This window comes from Coffea arabica, chromosome 7e (assembly GCF_036785885.1).
Source record: "Coffea arabica cultivar ET-39 chromosome 7e, Coffea Arabica ET-39 HiFi, whole genome shotgun sequence".
Taxonomy (NCBI): domain Eukaryota; kingdom Viridiplantae; phylum Streptophyta; class Magnoliopsida; order Gentianales; family Rubiaceae; genus Coffea; species Coffea arabica.
In genome coordinates, this window is record NC_092323.1 from 35,743,608 (window position 1) to 35,755,085 (window position 11,478).

At 33.1% G+C, this 11,478-nt stretch overlaps 1 long non-coding RNA gene across 1 annotated transcript; it reads left to right on the forward strand.

Annotated features, from left to right (window-relative positions):
- Positions 1 to 655: 655 nt before the first annotated feature.
- On the forward strand, positions 656 to 2,706 carry LOC140010866 (uncharacterized). The gene is made up of 2 exons (XR_011818024.1): positions 656 to 1,101; positions 1,450 to 2,706. It is a non-coding gene; the product is annotated as an uncharacterized lncRNA (long non-coding RNA).
- Positions 2,707 to 11,478: the final 8,772 nt, after the last annotated feature.

Below are 11,478 nucleotides of genomic sequence, written 5' to 3' on the forward strand. Positions count from 1 at the left end.
TCCACCAACCTTTAATTTGTTGAAATTTGATTTTCTCCCACCACCATTTTATTTGTTGGATTTGGATTTTATCCCACCTGCCTATTTATTTGTTGAATTTGGGTTTTATCCCACTAGCCTGTTATTTAATGGGTTTGGGTTTTATCCCATAACTCTTTATTTGTTAGATTTGAGTTTTATCCCACAAACATATTATTTATTGGACTTGGATTTTATCCCACCAACCCTTTATTTATTGGGTTTGAATTTTACCTCACCAACTTTTTATTTGTTAGGTATGTGTTTTATCCCACCAACCTTTTATTTGTTGGGTTTGAGTTTTATCCTGTCGACCGATTTAAATGTTTACTAATTTCAATCTTGTTTAAATGCTCATTTTGTTTGTTTTGATTCAGTTGCAACTGAAGTAGACAGGTAAGTAATTTGATATCTACATCTTTATCTTGAATTTCTTCGAAATTTAAATAAAGACGGGCATGTTATAGACACCAAAATTTTCTTAATTTCAAGTATGCTATTTTTTAACTTAAATTGCTTAAATGATTATTTCAATTTTTGTTTTGTAGGTTTATGCAAAAAAAAAAAAAAATTGTGACTACACGTGCGCGATTTCGCTTCTTGTAACGAACCAGTAATAATACAAGATAGCTGAAAATTTTGGGCAGATTTTTGGATGGATTTTTCCTCCTTTTCTTTTTTTTTTTAAAAAAAAGTTTTGGATTGTACAAGAACAACTCATGACATCCTAAATTCTATCTTTTAGTACCTACCAAAAATTGATCCAAAGGAGGGGAACGGGACACACAATTCTATTGGATCCTAACCATCAATTCTAGACTTTAGAATTTTTGGTTCCAAAAACTCCAACTCTCTCAAGAAAACCCCACACATTTTCTCGGTTCCTTTTTCACTCACTCTCACAATACAACCCCAAACAACACAAAAAAAACAGCCAACTCCGCTAACTCTCTCGAACTCTCCCTTTTTTCTCACACACACAAGTTTCTTTCACAAACTAAGCAAACAAAGGAAACAAAAGGAAGGTTACGGCTTGAAAAACTTTATCAAAATGTGAACCGAGGAACTACCACTTTCATTGAGGTATTTTCTAGCTTTTTAATCATATTACATGCATGTTTCATTGCTTATTTTTCTCTTGCTTTTGCTGGTTTGTTGTTGTGATTTTGGACAAGTCATAGAACAAGATTAAGGGAAGATAAATGGGTTTTGTTTATGTATATAAATTGTTTGAACAAATGCCAAAAGAAAAAACCAAATTAAGTTAGGTTGTTTCTTATTCATTTAAAGTCATAGTTGCACTTTAGAATTCGCAAGGGTTGTTTTCGTGTGAATTTTACAAATTGTAGAGGTGATTAGAGTGGTTAAAAAAAAACTGGGCTGTTTTTCAACAATTTAGTCACTTTTGGTTCATTTTTTGTAAAAATTAAGGCTGGAAACTGATTCTGTGCAAAAAATCAAGTGGGGAGGTATTTTGGTGAACTTTCGTGATCGAAGAGATCGCCAGCGGCCCGCGATGGCGGCGCCGCCAGCTCTGAGGCTTCAATCTGTCGAAGAAGATCAAAGAAAGGAAAGAAGAAGAAGAGAAAGGAAAGAAAGAAAAAGAAAGAAAAAGAAAAGAAAGAAAAAAGAGGGAAAAGAGAAAAAATAAAGGGTTGGGTTTTTATCTATTTGTAGTTGAGTTTAAGAGTGGGCTGGTATTGTTTTTTTTACTTTGGGTTTCGTCTGGGCTTTAGAGTTAAGCCAAATATTTTTATAATATCTAAGTTTGTTTAAATTTCTTTAGGTTTGTTTTTTTTTTTTTTTGATTAGATTGCATCAATTTATTTGGGCCGAAGTGTTGTAGCCCAAAATACATAAAAATAGCCCAATGTTTGTTTTTTGTGAAATTAGAATCCAAAATTTGCAATTCGGTCCTTATTTTTCAAGTAATTTCACTGTGGCTCTAAACTTTTGAATTTCTTTCACTTAGATCCTTAATTTAATTGTACTTTGGTCCTTAAACTTTATCTTTTATTCAATTTTGACCCCTAATTTTTTCAATAATTATAATTTGACCTCAACAACTTTTCAAATTTTGCAATTAGGGCCCTAAGCTTGATTATTTCTTAATTACAGTTGCTTATCTTCTTTAATTGTTAATCATGCTTCATTTAAATATATTTAATTTACAAATTTTAGGGATTTTATGTTTATATTTTTTTATAATAATAAAGTGAATTTGCTATATGTTTACATTTTCTTTTAAATTATTGTTTAAATTGGTGCCTTGACTACTTTATTGGTTTTGGAGTATAAAGAGGGTGATTCTACCTCATTTAACCACTACTTCAAGGAAGGCATTTTCTATTATTATTTTAAGTTTCTTTGATGTGCTCCTATGTATTTTTTATGTGTGATTGCATATTTTGAGTGTTTTTCTTTTATTTACTCATCTTATTCATTTAAAATTTTTATTTATTTTATTCAATTTTTTATGGTTATTTGGGAGATATTTAAATACCAAATTGTAATAGATAGGTGTCTAAGAAATATATTTAGTTAGGCAATGTTATAGATAGATTTTATTTTTGCCAAGATTGTAATTGTTTAGATAAATGTAATAAATAGGTTTATGATTTCCAAAAATTCCCCTTCTAGATTGTACGTAGGGCTCCCAATGTAATAGTTAATTTTTATTTGCTTGTATGCTCATGTGCTCATGTGTTTATTTGTTTATTCGCTTTCTTTAGGGTTTTTGCATCTAGATATTATGCCTATGTGTTATGTGTCTTATTTGTTTTATGTCTTTATTTGATTTAATTATGTTCTATATGTTTTATTTATTTATAATAAATGCATGACGACATCATACTAGTCCAATACTAGTTGCAACCTTTCTCCTCGATTTATCACTAGTCCAACACTAGTGAGAGTTTGTAGAAATGGGTTAGTCCAATACTAGACCTTTTAGACCATTTTCACGCTAATTTCATGCTTTGGTGTGACATTTATTGCATTTCATGCATTTTTTCCTATTTTTAGGATCTTTTTATCATTAGCATGATTTTTTCCTACTATTATTCTCTTATCCTCTATATGTTTGGACCATATCGTTTAGAATTGCATTTTATTTTAGGAAATTAGAAATAGGTTAGTCTATTTGGTTGACTAGGTTAGAAAAGTCACGCTTCAAATATGAAAAATGAACGAGTATAATTTTTTAACCTTAGTACGCTCTTATCCCCTCTATAAGAAGAAAATTAAGTCACGAATTTTAGTCTTCCGTACCGGTTATACTACATTCCCCTCTCCTAGGTCATGTATACTTGCCTATATATTACGATTGCCTTTTTGTGTCTCATCTTTTACATTTTTTGTAACCTCTTTAAAGAATCATTTTTGGGTATTATAATTAATGTGATTTGCACCAATTAAATTTTGAAAAGACATTTCATCCCTCTCAATACCCCCTAGATCTAGGTTTGCATTCATATAGAAACATCCAAATGTGATAAGTTTTATAAGTTAGATTAGGAAAAATTTTGATTAAACCTCGCAACTAACTTTAGTTAGGTTGAAAGGTACCTTAGATTTGAACCTATCAAATCTTTGCCTTCCCTTTTTTTAATCGTAACTCCCGAATTCTTTTCTCTTGTTTTCAAAGACCTGGAGTTGTCTGAAAATAGTTTTATCCATTTTTTATTTAAAATATATTTTGGGTGATTTGGTACACCTAAACTCAATACCAAGTGACGACTCTATTTTCTTTCTAAAAATCCTTTTAGACTATTATTTTGGACTCAAACCGTCACATTTTCTAAATCCTATTTTAGGCCCCTTTTTCTTTATTTATTTTCTAAAATTAAAAACTCATTTTAAATACCACTTTCTCTTTTATTTTTTTCAAAAATGGGGCACTACATATCATTTTTTTCATTTTACCAAGGTGATTATCCTCTAATTGTTTACCATTTCTAAAAGTGATTGCATTCACATGTTCTCTAGGATTCACCTCGATTTTACTTGAAAATTCACCCGATTGTCTCAAATTAATAGAATTAGCAATATTACCTACCCTTGCATATCCCTAATCAAGATCATCATATTGTTCATGTTTATTTTAACATCATCAAATCTTTCTTTTGTATCATGAATATTGTTTTCAAATTTAGCCTCCAAAGTTGATTCGTGACTCAAGTGGTCTTGTTGGAAAACTGAGTGGATTGATAGATTTTTGAGAATTTGATTAGTCTCTCCACCCTAATTTTGGATGATTCTTCCAACCGGAGTTGTAAGTGTTTGAAAAAGGGTTATTTTGAAGTGGCCGATTATAGTTGTTAACATTATGAATTTGCTCCACATGAAAACAATTAGCACTATCATGATTACCATCACATATTGAACAATAAGCAACACTTACATGAGAATTTGAACAATTTTTTCCCTGTTTACTTAACAAACTCTCAACGTTATCCATTCGAGAATTAAACATGTTTTCTAATTTAGCACTTAAAAAATTTAGAGTGTCAATTTCATGCGTACCGGTCGCTCTTCTTGCATTAATTATTTTATTTGCCTATTGATAGTTGTTAGAGGCCATTTCCTCTATTAAAATTTGAGCATACTCGGTTGATTTTTTCGTTAAAGCTCCATCAGCAGCGGCATCTATGTTGATCTTGGTTGGGTAGTTGAATCCATTATTAAAAGTTTGAACAACCAACTAATCGGGGAGACCATGGCAGGGACATCTTCTTTGAAGATCTTTGAATCTTTCCCAAGATTCATATAACGACTCATTTTATATTAAGTAAAACCTATGATATCTATACATAGTTTAGCCATTTTTTCAAGAGAAAAATATATATTTAAGATTGTTTTTGTCAACTCACCTCAATAAGTGAAAGTATTAGGTGAATAAAAGTTAATCCATACCTTCACTTTATCATAGAGTGAAAAAGGAAACAACTTTAACTTAATTGTGCAAGTGTCGGGCCTATGTAATAATAAATACCTATTCAAATAAAGTATGAATTTTGTATATAGTGGTAAGTAGGGTCAAATCCACAGGGACTGAGGAAATTTGTTTCTTCTAGAATTTAGAGTATCGGGGACTTTTATAAAAATATCAAATTAACTAATCAACTAAATAAAAGCAACTCACGAAAATAAATAGGAATTAATCAATAATAGATACGACTCTAGCTAAAGATGCAACATTCAGACATGGTCCATTCAACTGATCATAGATGCAAAGATAATTCAATTACTCATTAATAGATTGATTATAGTTGCCATACACGCGATAAACAACCAACTTTTTCTTACTTTTTCGATAGCCAAGATACGATCGTTGACTATTTCCATAATCAAGGAACAACTCTAGATACGACCGTAGGATTTAATTCCTCAATTGTATTAAAAATTAGAAAAATCGAACTCTAACCAACAAATACGCTATGAGGTTCGTTTAAATTAGATCATACATTTCCCTAACATGGGACCAATCACGCTAGTCACCACTGGTAAAAATTAATTAAATAATTACGGATTCAATCAATTAATCTGGCCATAGAATATTAGGTTAATTCGAATATCGGACTCTTGACATTCAAATAACAAAACAATTATAAGAAGTTAAACTAGAAAATGTACAAATACCAATGAGTAAAAGAAATAAATAAAATTAATTCGATCTGACAGATATTTAGAACCGTGACTTCAAATCGATCCTTGACTAGAAAAAGGAATTCAACTACTTTCTATTGAGAATAACCCACATAATTCCATTGATGAGAATTGCATGAAGTTCTACAATGAAAAGAATAAAACAAAGGGAAAGAAAAACGAAAGGAAGCCAAGCGGCCCTCGGTTGTAACTACTCACAATCCCATGTCTATTCTAATCCTTATTCTGTTTCCTATCAAGTCCTAATATTTCGGCCGTCCATTGGCCAATCAAAAATAGAATTATAATTACAAAAGGAAATTTCTCCAACTAATGCTGATTGTTCCCTAATAAAATATCCAAAAAAATGGTAATTTCCTAGTCTTCCGCCAATAATCGATGTAGACTGCATCTTGAATTTGGAAACTCTTGAAAAATCACCTCTTTTATCACTTTTTGCTCCACCTTCCTACAATTAGCACCAAATACCAAATATAAGTAGAATCTATCAATTAATACAATATTGGCTAAAATAAAAGAAAAAATAACCATAAATTGAATGACAATTTCACACCTTATCAATTTTTCCCACACCTAAACCATGTTTTCCTCAAGTATAAGAACAACAAATCATGCAATCAAATTCAAACAATGGCTATTGTTCGAATATTCTATTGCCAAGATACAATTAAAACACATGTCAAACATTAGTAGCAAGTTTCAAGAAATATCTCTCCAATTAGCTTTCAAGATCAAAAACTCTTCCAATTTATGAGTAACTAATATAAGAATATAAAATATTCAACTAACATCCGTCATCAAAATGGTTAAACTATTAAGCAAAATCTCAACATTAAAACTCATAGATCAGCAGGCTAATGTAAACCATCTACAATCTCGTACATTTTTTTTGTTTTTTTTTTCATGCTTAGCACAACCCTCCTTTTTTTTTCTCAATTTGTTTTTCAAGGAAAATGCTTAGTTCTTAGCCATTCAAACCTTTTGACGTGAACTCCGACATCTATCAAATGAAGGAGCTCGGTTACTCAACCCTCATCGCTTAAAATCATATACTCATAGCTATCGTCGCTTTTGGACGAGAAAGTCGACACTTGTGATGAAAACCTCTAGTTACTAGGTAACGATAAGTAGCGGAGTATAGCCAAATACTATTCATAAATAAGCACCAAATTAAAATTAAAAACCACACAAATCCACTTCATTTCTTAAACATAAAGAACTAAAATTAATAGCTGACCAATTTGCACAAAAAAAAACTAGAAAAATATTTACAATACTTAGAGAAGTTAACCAAAAAACACAAAAGTCAAAAAAATCTCAAATATTCATCAAAGAGACATCCTTAGATTTAACTATGTCATACTTAACACCTTAGAGTATAAAAAGCTTAGCAATAGAAAATTTGAGACATCTAACCATTGTTTATCAGGAACAACCACAAATATGCACAAAGATAGGTAAAATTGGATAAAATTCGACAAAGTAAAATAAAAAATTTCAATAAAATTGCCTACACTTGAATTTTTTCAATATACTACTCTCCCCCCACACCTAAATATTACATTATCCCCAATATAAGAAATAAAGAATCAAAAGATGAAGTAAAAGAGATAACAAAACTTCCCTGAAAACTGAGGAGGCCAGCAGACAGCTACAGGTGACGAGCAAAAGATATGTAGAGTTTGATGGTGGCCAACCAATCATCCAGTTGATGAACTTATTCATGCAAGTGCAGCAACTTGGCATCGAGAGATGATGGTGGTGGAGGTGCGGATGTAGACAAAAATTGACAGATCAGGATCACTATCAACTTAAAAATTTCTCCTTTAATGGCTTGATGGCAAAGCTGATGAAAATAAAGGCTATGATCGGCAGTCGAGAACATCGGGTGGCTCACGATGGATGGGGAAGAATCGCGTGTGATGAGTAGCGACAACAACAATCGATGGGCAGCAGTGGAATTTGATGTCCTAAGGTTGCGGTCTTGTGGCTGGAAAAAGAAAGAAAGGAAGAAAAAGGAAAGAAAGAGAAGAAGAAAAGAGAAAGAAAGAGAAAGAAAGAAAGAGAGAGAAAAAGAAAAGGGAAAAAGGAGAGGAAAAGGAAGAGAAAAGAAAGGAAAAAAAATTTTTGATTTTTTTTAACACTTCTCTAGGACAAGACGTGGGCACGTCCTGTTAGTAGAAACCCTTCTGATGATGAAATTGTTGAATTAAAAGTTACCACGTGCCCTTTTGACATAGGAACATCATGATAGTCTAGACACTTCTGATGATGAATTGGAAAATTAGCGTATTACCACGTGCCCTTCTGACACGGGCACGTCATGTTGGTGTAAATGCTTCTAATGGTGGAGTGTATTTATGCATTACCACGTGCCTTCAAGACGCGGGCATGTGAGAACCTGAAATTTTCTTTATTTTCTAGTCATTATTTTATTTTCTTGCATACCATTTCTATACCTTTCTTTATTATATTAATTTTTGAGATATTTTTATAAGGGAATTAAGTTGTTAAGACATTTTTCCGTTATAAGTTAGTCTATGTGACGTTAATAGTATATATTGGACGTAGGACCCGCTAGTGTGATTAATTGTGGAGGTGTGTGTACTAACTTTGGTGGTTAAGAGTGAGTTTTAGATAAGAAAAAGTGTGTGATTAGAAGTAATAATAATAAGTTAGTGAATTGTAAGTGAAAATCCTAGTACACGCGATTTAAGGAAAATCGGTTCGAACCGACGTGTACCGTTCGCTATCGATTGAATACACCACTTAACCACCACTTTATTACCTTAATCCTTGTCTTATTATTTCATAAATATCATCCCTTAATTATCCTAGAGAGAGTCGAAATTATTGACCAAAAAGAAAGGAAAAAGAAGAAAAAATTTGACTTCCAATCAAAGTGTGACACTTGTTAAATTTTGACCCAAATCAATTCCTACCTTCTTATCTTTCTTGGAGCTTCATTTCAGCCTTCATTTCTGCACATTTGGCCATGAGTTGAAGAAAGAAAAGAGAGGAAGGAAAGTTAGGAATTTCATCTTGAATCCATCTTATTTGAGTTGGAATCCAAAATCCAAACCGATTAAACTTTCATTTTATTACTTAGGAAGCTTTGTGTGGTAAAAGTTGTGGAAGAAAGTGGTGTGGTTCTCACCTACAAGCACTCTTTGGAAGGTATCTTGGCTGTCTTCCCTTTTTTTCTTCTTAATCTTGCTAAAGTTTGGATAGAAACTCTTAATCTTGGGTTATGACGGTTAATTAGTGAGTTGTGCATGATATGGTGGAATGTTTAGCTAGGGTTTACATTTTCAGCCTTGATTAATGTTATTTACCTATAAATTGATGTCATTGAGCTAGTAATTGATGATTTTAATGATAGGGTACTTGTTAGATATGAATTTCTAGAGTAAAAGTTCAAATTTCCAACTTTAAGGTTGAAACTGCCCTGTTATTGATCTGTCTATACGTCTATGTTAGAGGCTGAATCAACCTTAGGTCTAAACATGAAAGTTGTAGAAAATGGTGTTAACTAGCCGCCTGCAAAATTTCAACTTAATTTGAGCACTGTATCATGTAAAATGATAAAAATACCCTTGACTGCCAAATGTACTGTTTTGTGGACAGTTTTTTGTTTTTCTCTGAGATGTCACATTTTGATATTGAAAATGCATGAATTGGATGTTGACATCTGCATAAGAAATGTAGTTCTCTGTCTTAGCTTCGAAACAGTATAAAGTGTATCCCAATCCGATAAGCATAGCTTCAGTTGTGACCGAAACGCCAAGAGATGTCAAACCTGTTATTTTGTTATTTGTCTTGAACATTAGTTCCGGTCGCATTGCTAGCATTGTTTTGTAATTGAATGACATGGAGTCTAGTGAAAGGCTATTGTGGCAAGATTATTTGTGTGTGATTTTAGGGTTGAATTGAGGAAAATAATGAAGCAATAAATGGCTGAAAAATAGGTAAATACAAAGGGCGTGCTACCCAAATTTTCACTCAAGGGCTAGTTGGATGTACTCGCGACTTGAACGAATGTTTTAGGATTGTTCATGTTTTTAAGACCAACTACTACCTTTTTAATCCAACGCCACATTGTTATTTCTTTGCCCTAGTAGTTAACTTGACTAGGCACACGACTTGTAGTCGAAACTCATTTGTGCATTCCGTTCCTAGGTTTGTGGATAGGGGAACCATATTTGTTTGACCTTTGTTGTTATTAGGATGTGACGGTGATCAAAGCCATCCTTTGGGAGAAAACTTTTGAAGTTATCTTTGATTGAACTGGTGAGTGTACCACTCTACTGATTTGTCGCTTAACTGGTTGCTTTGTACTTGAAATTTGTGACTTGAATGACTATGAACTCTGTTGATTCTGAATGAGACGAGGGTGTACTTTATTACACTCGTTCTCTTGCCTGTGTGATCGTTTACTGTGTGAATTTGAATCTGTTATCTGTGTCTGTTCTTAACGTCGTTTGGAGGCTTGTATCCAACAACCCTTCTATGATCTCTGATCTCAAATCCTTGGCTAGTTACTCGAGTCGAGTCGGCAAGGGTTTGGTCCATTAGATAACGAGCCACGGTAGTCTGTTTCTGAAAAATCTTTGGGTATTAGAGACTCTGAATTTTCGATATATTCGAGTATTACCACCTCTGTTCTGTATGTAGTGTTCGGGCCCGGCAAGGGGTATGTTCGGTGGACGGAATTTGATGTAAAGTGGGGTCTACGGTCATGTTTGTGTCTTCGAACGTTGACGGAGCGTCAACGAGTTGGGATCAAATACTGCAATAGGAATTTTGGCTCCTGAGAGCCACCTGTATCCTTTCTATTGAGGTGTTTGTTCATTTCCTTATATGTTGTGTATATGTGCCTTGAGAGTGAAATGCCATGATTCTTGACTGCTTGTACTTGTGGTAACTCATTGAGCGTAAGCTTACCCCGTTCCCGTTATCTTTGTTTTCCCTACATGGTTCAATATTTTGGGAGCTATGATTTTAAAGAAAGAGTCGAGTTAGTGTAGACATTTTTTTGATCATGCTCATCTGTAATCGAAACCTTAATTGTAATTTTGTATACGTATGGTTACTATGGCTTGTATTTCAAGTTAACTTATTGAAGACTCTGATGTATATATGTATATAAGTGTTTAATCAAGGGTTTCAAGCGTATTTGTATGAGATTGTATGTTTCTATGGTTATGTGAACTTTCTTGTATCCATTGGAGAAATCGAGCGAGTGCGAACCTTGAACGAGGAAGAAAAAAATTTGGTCGGATTTTGACGTGGCCGCGGTCCTTTGCGCTTTCTGATGATTCGTTTTCCCGAAATTCCTTGGACCGTTTGGTAAGGTTTATGAATGATTTGATCCGTAGTCCTGGCGAGAGTTGAGCAGGCGGTCCGCCGACCTTTTGGTTCGCCTTAAGAGGAGGTGGGGCCTTCATAGGGCACGTCTTGTCAGGAAAAAGTCTTCTAACAAAAAAAATTAAAAGTGAAAATCAAACACACCAAATTCAAAAATCTAAGATAAATAAAATCAAACCAATAATAAAATCAAACTAAAAACTTAATTGGGTTGCCTCCCAATAAGTACCTTTCTTTAATATCGTTGACTAGACATTGTCATGTTTGTTCAAGGAGGATAAAATCTTGTGACTTGTTTCACTGTTTCATCCTCTATATAATCCTGATAATTCTCGTAAATAGAGTAATTCTTGAGCACATGAGTTACAGTTTTCCATGGACTAGTAGATGTCGCCAAACATGTCAACAATAATCTTAATGCTTTAC